At 50.4% G+C, this 6,923-nt stretch overlaps 1 pseudogene; it reads right to left on the bottom strand.

Moving 5' to 3' along the window:
- Positions 1-6,224: 6,224 nt before the first annotated feature.
- LOC147903138 (5S ribosomal RNA) lies at positions 6,225-6,343 on the bottom strand (annotated as a pseudogene).
- Between the last annotated feature and the right edge of the window lie 580 nt (positions 6,344-6,923).

The following is a 6,923-nucleotide window of genomic DNA, read 5'->3' as shown; positions in this document are numbered from 1 at the left end:
AGAAATAAAAAAATCCTTCTATTGAACTCACGTGATAGGGTTACATATGATGAGTGACCCCCCCGAGACTAAATCTAGTGTCCACCTATTGAGAGAGAGAGAGAGAGAGATTATTGAGTGAACCTTTCATTCAGTCATTGAAAGATTTCCATTCACTTCTCTCATTGAGAGCAGAGAGAGTGATGTTCTTTTTTAAACCTTTGAAAGAGATAGAGAAATAGATCTCTGGTACCTAGTAGCCTCAGCTAGAGACCTTGCTATCTATGACAAGCATGTTGCCATAGCTCCATGCACAGCTTCAACGAGCCCTTCAGTCACCCGATCCGGCTCACCTATGGCTCCATTGATAGCACAACTGACAAGCTTCTAACAGCCACATCATGGGCGGCTACTCGGGTGGCTACTCCAACAACTGTGCTACCTCCAAGCCGCACAGGTTGCTCAACCGACTAGTCCATGCAACGACTCCACCCATGCAACAATGGGCCAAACAAACTGGACTACAACCAACGCCTCTCCAAACGACGGAACGCGGCTCAGCCTTCGTGACCAATGGGAAGAGAAGGCAACCTCATGGGACTGACAGGTAGAGAACTAGTGCCACCTCTCTAAAGCACATCTCTACGCTCAGCCATCGAACATGCTTTTAAAACAAAACTCATCTACGGGCTGCATACCAGCAGTCGATGTCTCGATCGGCTCGGTGAATAAACTACCACACAACTCACCTCTCCATCGGCCTCTACGAGGCTGCTCAAGCTCTTGACCTCTCCACCAAAGCACCCTCGACTCAGTGCCCACAACTCCCCAGTTGCCACCAATGAGCCAGCCGCCATGGTTTGTGCGATGCTCTCAGGAGTGTGACACATGCTGTTGTCGCTACCATGTGGATTTTGGATTGATGTATGACGTATTCCGTTCCCTTGATGGTCATAGGGGAGTGGTTCCTACTAGCCCTCGCGAGTTCATTCATTCCATATTGTGTACACGAGATGGTGATGCTTTATTCCACTCCCTTGATTATGTGGAAGGCAGGTGTACTTTCTGTGGTGACTTTGCTAGAGTGCCACGAGTTGCACTAGATACTTGTGATGTGCAGATGGCTCGTTTGCAGCAGTATGAGTACAGTACCTTGACATTAGATGGTGGTGCACAGTCGAGGAGGTTGCAGCTTATGGGGAAGGAGACACCACATGTTGTATTCATTGATAGTTTACGAGGGAAGCTGTACCGCTACATACGCCACTCGCACACTGTGAAATGGGAGGATCGTCAATTCCGTGCATGTTTGAGGACATTTCCTATAGGGGTGGTTGTCTCAGTGGTGGACTTTGCAAAGAATTACACCTTTGCACCACAGCATGAGATCCAATCGGAGTATTATTTCTCTGAACAGGTGACGTGTGATTGAGTATTGATTTTTTCCCCGCCTCGTTATATTGAATTATTTCAATAGTCATATTTTTTTTCAATGCCATATTGCAGGTTGCTATATTTGTGCACATTAGCTATCGTCATGCACAGGCTCATGTGGATGGCATTGATAGCACCATGGACTCACGCATCATTGTGCGAGAGTATCACTTCTACATTAGTGATGATCGATCGCATGATGCCCATTTGGTGCAGCATTGCTTCACTTTGCATGATAGTTTCTTGAGGGATCATGGTGTCACATGGCAGCGGCACTGGAATCCCAATGTTGCGTATCTACATACTGAGTGATGGTGAATAGAGCATTAAGAGCAGGACGGATACCTTTCGTGATGTAGTAATGCCCGTGTGCTGAATAGAAGCGAGTGAAGAAGTAGCGTGTGATCACTGCTTCTCTGCTTCCACCTTCCAAAACCTTTTTGCAATCATATCCCCTCCTGTTGGGTTTGCACTGTGAAAGGAATGACAGGAGATGTGGTGAATCGTCGGAAGGAGGCTGAATAGGGAGAGCAGGGAGCCCCATGTACTGTGAGACCAAATTGGGTGTGAGAAGCTGCCTGGAGCCCATGAACTCAAAAGTGTCTATGACATAGTCGTAAGATCTGATGAATCCTGTACACAGTTCCACATCCACCGGAGGGAAGATGACCTTGTCGAACTCAGTTAGACTGAGGGTCTGGATCTCGGAAGATGACAATACGGAGGATAGTTTGAGGTTCGGATCCAGAAGAGGTTTAAACATAACCCGAATGTGGGAGAGGGGAGGGGTGGTTACCGAAGGGCTCTGTATCTCCGTTGGCCCACCCGACCCTTCTGAATGTGGTCTCTGTGCAGAGGGGGTGTAATCTGAGCCCCCATGGTCAGAAGAGGAGGCATTGGAGCTCTGGGAGTGGAAAAGAACCCCTCGCTGCTGTCTTGATTGCGGTGGCTCACCATCCGAGATGATAGTGATCTCCGGACCAAGATGGGAATGTATCGCTGTGATGAAGTCGGTCCTGCTAATGAAGTCGGCCCTACCGATGAAGTTGGCCTTGCTGATGGAAGTGGCTCTGCTGATGAAGTCGGCCTAGCTGATGTAGTCAGCCCTGCTGAGGCTGTAGGCAGGGGTGAGGTCATGTGTACTGCAGAGGCTGCCTGAGACGTCATGGCGGAATAGAAAGGAATGAAGAGCTTATCTCTGGGCAACCTTGGCTTATACTTAGACTTCTTCTCGAGCATGAAGAAGAACAAGAGGTAAAGTGTAAGCTAATGACGAAGCAGGAGAGGAAGCTGATGACGAAGCAGGAAGGTGAGTGATGACAAGGCAAGAAAGGAAGCAGGAAGGGAAGGGGGGCTGGTGACGAGGTAGGGGAGCTGCTGTCGAGGGCTTGAAGCAGGAAGGGAAGGGGAGCTGGTGACGAGGTAGGGGGCTATTGTCGAGGCGTTGGCAAGCCCACTGAGATAGAACGAGAGAGTGGGGTAGGTGGTGACAAGAGGGGGAGCTGATGGTGATGAGAAGGGAAGCTGATGGAGAAGCACGAAAGTTAGAAAGGAAGCAGGAAAGGAAGGGGCGTGAATGACGAGGCAAGAAGGAAGCTGGCCAGATGATAATCGAGAAGGGGAGTCGATGAGGAGGTCTAGAGAGGAAGCTTGCGAGGTGCTAGTGAGGAGGGGAGCTGGCCAGGTGATAACGGGAAGGGGAGTTGATGACAAGGTCCAGAGAGGAAGCTGGCGAGGTGCTAGTGAGAAGGGGAGATGGCCAGGTGATAACAAGAAGGGGGAAGGAGAATTGCGATGAAGGTAGGGCTGCAGAGAAGGCGTTGGAGGGAAGGCTGCAGGGTTTTGCAAGATGGCGATGGAGGGAGAGCTGTAAGGTGGCGATGGAGGGAGAGTTGTAGGGTGGCGATGGAGGGAGATCCTGCAGGAGAAGGAGGGATGCAGGAGAAGGTGTTGGAGGGGAGGCTGCAGGCTGCAGCAGGAGGGTTGCGATGATAGTCTGCAGGAAATATGCGAGGGAGGGAGAAGGAGGGAGGCTGCAGGAGACTGCAGGAAATATGTGATGGAGGGAGAAGGAGGGAGGCTGCAGGAGACTGCGCTGGAGGGAGAAGGAGGGAGGCTGCAGGAGAAGGAGGGAGGCGGCAGGAGAAGGAGGGAGGGGAGGCTGTTGCGATGACAGTCTACAGGAGATATGCGATGGAGGGAGAAGGAGGGAGGCTGCAGGAGAAAGCGTTGGAGGGAGGCTGCAGGAGAAGGAGGAGGCTGCAGCAGGAGGGACGATGCTGTAGGAGATATGCGATGGAGGGGGAAGGAGGGAGGCTGCAGGAGAAGCGTTGGAGGGAGGCTGCAGGAGAAGGAGGAGGCTGCAGCAGGAGGGACGATGCTGTAGAAGATATGCGATGGAGGGGGAAGGAGGGAGGCTGCAGGAGAAGCGTTGGAGGGAGGCTGCAGGAGAAGGAGGAGGCTGCAGCAGAGGGTCGATGCTGTAGGAGATATGCGATGGAGGGGGAAGGAGGGAGGCTGCAGGAGAAGCGTTGGAGGGAGGCTGCAGGAGAAGGAGGAGGCTGCAGCAAGAGGGTCGATGCTGTAGGAGATATGCGATGGAGGGGGAAGGAGGGAGGCTGCAGGAGAAGCGTTGGAGGGAGGCTGCAGGAGAAGGAGGAGGCTGCAGCAGGAGGGTCGATGCTGTAGGAGATATGCGATGGAGGGGGAAGGAGGGAGGCTGCAGGAGAAAGCGCTGGAGGGAGAAGGAGGGAGGCTGCAGGAGACTGCAGGAAATATGCGATGGAGGGAGAAGGAGGGAGGCTGCAGGAGAAGGAGGGAGGCGGCAGGAGAAGGAGGGAGGGGAGGCTGCGTATGATTTCGTAGGCTGCAGGAGGGGAGGCTGCGTATGATTTCGTTGTCTGGAGGGGGGGGGGAAACAGCCATAAATATATAACGAAAAGATCCAACTTTAGAAAAGTAAGCCAAAATTAGCATGAGTGGGCTGCAAGATGTGGTGGAGGAGGTGGATGAGCTGATCCCAAGGATCCACGCTGAGTTTAGCCAGATGCTAAATATAGCAGTGGTTGGAATTAGGAGAGTTTAGCCAGATGCTAAATATAGCACTGGTTGGAATTGGGAGAGCTTAGCCAGATGCTAAATATAGCACTGGTTGGAATTGGGAGATAAAGGACAGACGCTGAATTTGGTGGCTAAATATAGCCTTGGTGGGAGGGGGTAGGTGAGAGAAAAAGCGGTGTGGGCAAGAGGAAATATTTGAATGAACACGGTGGGAAAATTGGAGTTTGAATTTTACTCTCTCTCTTGTATAGGATATTGGATCAGGGTGTTATAGAGGTGAATGAGGCTGAATGAGGCTGAAGGAGGGATGAACCAAGGGTGAACCAAGGATGAACAAGGGGTGACCTAGGAGTGAACATGGGTGACAGAGAGGTGAACAGGGGTGACCTAGGAGTGAACATGGGTGACAGAGAGGTGAACATGGGAATTGACATAGGAGTGAACATGGGTGACCTGGGGGTGAACAGGGGTGACCTAGGAGTGAACATGGGTGACAAAAAGGTGAACATGGGGAGTTGACATAGGAGTGAACAGGGGTGACCTAGAGGTGAACAGGGGTGACCTAGGAGTGAACATGGGTGACAGAGAGGTGAACATGGGGAGTTGACATAGGAGTGAACATGGGTGACAAAAAGGTGAACATGGGGAATTGACATAGGAGTGAACAGGGGTGACCTGGAGGTGAACAGGGGTGACCTAGGAGTGAACATGGGTGACAGAGAGGTGAACATGGGGAGTTGACATAGGAGTGAACAGGGGTGACCTAGAGGTGAACAGGGGTGACCTAGGAGTGAACATGGGTGACCTAGGAGTGAACATGGGTGACAGAGAGGTGAACATGGGGAATTGACATAGGAGTGAACAGGGGTGACCTGGACAATTCTCTAAGCTGTGCATTTTAGCCAGACATGATCTGCAAATATCCATAGAACGAGGTGGACGGTTGATTCGAGAGAGGTGGACTCTAATTGTATGGCGTCTAATGCTCTTTCACAGATTAAATTTTTTAGGCAATATTAATATAATATAACACCAATTCCGTATTTTCTTGTGGAGCAATTCGTGGTGTGGCGAGAGGGCAATATATGCTGTGGGAGAAGGCAAAGCCCTTGGTGACTTTATTTTTTTGATTCGAGACCATTTCGAGGCCCGTTTTAGTGGCGGAAGATTTCCGTAGGCATTGAGAAAAAAGCCCTGTTTTTGCTATGCGACCACTGCTCTGCAGGTCGGTGAAAAGTTGCCACATAATTTGCATCGTATTCTTGTGCACAAAGATATTGGGAGTTACAGAATCATCCTTATTGCTGTTGATGCAAAATTGTCACTAGGAAGTGACTGTGTGGTCAAATACCACTTTCGTCAGTTTTGAGGGCAAGCATTTTCGAACACAACGGATTGATGTCAAGAGAAACACACAAGATTGCGGCATCATTTCTATCTTTGAGGTAGCCAATGGAGCCATGGATGATTATTGTGGCATAATCCAAGATATTATTAAGCTTGACTTTCGATGCTTTTGTGTATGTTTTGGATGTAAAGTGGTGTAAGGACGTGGTGGAAAGAGGCCCTAATGCAACAATCAAATGCCATGCAAGTGGCTTTGTAACTATTGATCACTCCACCCTTTTTGCCGACGACCCGCGTAGCCCAGCCTCCAACGCAACGGCGCCGCGCCCCCGTCCCACGGTGGCGCCTCGGGCTCCCGACTCGGTCGCGACGCGTGGTGGCCCGAACGCTGCCGCACCCCCGACGTTGCCCAGGACCAGGACTTCCCGAGAGGTCACCCATCCCAGTACTGTTCTGGCCCAAGCGCGCTTAACTGCGGAGTTCTGATGGGATCCGGTGTATTAGCGCTGGTGTGACCGCACCACGACAAATAACCGTGAGAAATCAGTATTGTCTTATTTTGTAAAGGGGGGGGGGGGGCAATGGGGGATACGCGACATGCGCGCAAGGGGGCGAATGCATTAGGCGAAGCTAGGATTGGGTAAGCATCGATTGTTTAAGCATTACAAATACTCAGATCAGGTTCACGAATTCCTGGATGATTTCCTCACCCACGAACATGAGACCTATTATGTGAGCAATGTGAGCTGCGTCTTGTAGCAGGATCATATGCAGCAGGTATTAGTGGTAGAGGAGCATCATCTTCATTAGAATCAGAAGATATTTCAACATCCACATGGAAGGGGCGTCGTGGAAGAGGACGATTCATGAAACTGTAAAAAGTATGTGTGTACATATAGATATGTATGTATGTATAAAACCAAGATATATAACTTTCTTTGTTTTTTTTGGCTCAAGTTTGCTATGTTTAAAGCTAGGGCATACACTGCTGTAAACTTTGTGGCCTATACTGACGTTGGCACCTTTGCTAGATGGCTGATTCAATGGCTTGCATGCCTTTTTCTCCCAAGATAGATATGCAACCCTCTCGGCTCAAGTCTAAA

The sequence above is a fragment of the Dipteris shenzhenensis genome, chromosome 4, assembly GCF_047967505.1.
Source record: "Dipteris shenzhenensis isolate YYH24624 ecotype China chromosome 4, Dip_SZ_1.0, whole genome shotgun sequence".
In the NCBI taxonomy this organism is placed as follows: domain Eukaryota; kingdom Viridiplantae; phylum Streptophyta; class Polypodiopsida; order Gleicheniales; family Dipteridaceae; genus Dipteris; species Dipteris shenzhenensis.
The sequence above is the reverse complement of the archived record's forward strand: the minus strand, read 5'-3'. Positions and strand labels throughout refer to the sequence as shown.